Below are 2,119 nucleotides of genomic sequence, written 5' to 3'. Positions count from 1 at the left end.
TCAAACCTGCAACTTTTTAGTGTATGGGATGATATTCCAATCAACTGAGCCACCCATCCAGGGCTCCTAAGTGCCTCTTTTCACTTGAACTAGTAACTCAAACTTGACCTTATTAGGAGAACATCTCCTCATGTGCTGCATGAGAATGTCCTATCTGGATTAATGACCTCATTAATCCCACCTCTGATCTTCAGCAAGAGAGCAGTTTGGGAAATGTGTCCTACCAATAAGTAACAGGTCTTAGGGCACCATCACTCTTTTGAGGAATAGGGCAAAATCACTCTTCATTAAGACAAAGTTTCACCTTTACATTATTCTTCACTAGAGAACAAAATTTATAACCAGGGTGCAAATGCTTTTGTCCAGATCCACCTGACCATTAGCTATTACCTCTGAGGCTAATGACCAGGTGAAAATTCAAGAAAAGGTATTTCTAAGCATATATACATTTTAAAGACAAGTGTTTCGCCTGTCACAATATGACACTTTTGAAAAACAAAACCATTTCTATCTTTGCAGTCACTTTGCAATAGTATGAAGCATCACACCCTCATGTGTTAGAGCAGGCACTTGGAATTACTGACTCATATGCAAAAAAATACAACAATCATAAAAAGACATCTGAGGAAATGATCTAAATGGGAAGTGATATCTGGCTAAAACCAACAAGGGATAATTGAGACCATTTAAAGTGAGTAAGTCCATCAGCCTAGTGAGGGCCGTCTTCAAGGTATTTAATCAGACAAATCCACCCTATTACAAAATATATTCTTATAGTGTCTGCCCAACAACATCTGGTCTTCCCTGTGAGAAGCAATAATTTCATCTAATATTTCACTTCTTCTCTACATTTCCTAGGCCTTTGGAAGCTGAGTGAAGCCATATAATTAAGAATGGCCAGTGAAATATGAGCTAAAGTAACTGACCAGTCAGGTACATGTATGGCATTCTATATTCTCTTTACCTGCCACATTGATAGCAGAGGCCTGGTTTCAGAGATCATGGCTGCAAGGTGGTGAACCTTCAGCCATATTGGATCCCTGAGTGACTATGAAGCAGAACCATCTGTACACCCTGCTCATATTTGACCTGTGTACCATAAGCAATGAATATAATTTTGTTTTAAGCCACTGAGACTTTGAGTGCTTTCTTCTAAACTCAGTTGAATATGTGAAAGAAAAGCCAAGTCATGGTAAAAGAAAAACTATAATAGAAAGAATATTGGCTCAAAAACAAAAAATCTAAAATGCACATGTCCTTGACTTTGCAAATCCAAGGAAACACTAACCCTACTGAAGCTTTGAAAGGTGATCCTGGGGTTATAGAAGTGTTTCTGCTAGCCTGCTAAAAGGGCCACTCCAGCAAAAGTCCCCATCCCCACAGATCACAAAAGCTATAATTGCAGCTAATAATCCTCCAGCCAATCGACCGGTATCAATCAGAACACAGCCTCTGATCACCCTTTGCTCACCTTCCCTGTCTTACTCTAACATGCTTTTTTGCTCCTTCTCATCTTTTGGGGCATCAAAGTTCTCTCCTCACACCAACTGAAATTGTTGCCTCTGTTCCCTGTTGCTTTGAACCCTCTTTCTAACCTCCTGGCATATGGGCCTGAAATGTTTGTTTCAATCTGGCCCCTTTGGCCTTTAGTGTCATTTTCCTCTGCCTGTTTTTATCCATCATTTGAGGGAATAGATTCAGTTACTGATGAAACCATTTGATTTTTCTGAACATTCATTTTGCCCTTTAAAAGGGCACACTTTCTAATTCCCATAATAACACATGCTAGCAGACAAGAAGCCAGCTTGACTACTGAGACCTTTCAGGTCTCAGCATATTCTAGTTTGTATGTTATTGCTATCCCTGATTGCCTGCAGTTTAATACCCTTGTACAGTTTCCTTTTCTCTGGTGAGAGAATTAGAATACCTCAGGGTTGTTGTTTTTTTCTTGATTAAAAGAAGTTGTAACCTGAAAATGCCTTTTAAAAAATTTAGTGTTATAATAAACCAAAAACAAATACTGTCTGAAGAAAAAACAAAAAAAACAAAAACAAAAACAAAACTACCCGAGCACTTCCTGCCATATAACATTTAGAAATCTCATCTTTTAAAAATCACT

This window comes from Plecotus auritus (genome assembly GCF_963455305.1).
Source record: "Plecotus auritus genome assembly, chromosome: 2".
Lineage (NCBI taxonomy): Eukaryota > Metazoa > Chordata > Mammalia > Chiroptera > Vespertilionidae > Plecotus > Plecotus auritus.
This window is presented reverse-complemented; position numbering follows the sequence as displayed.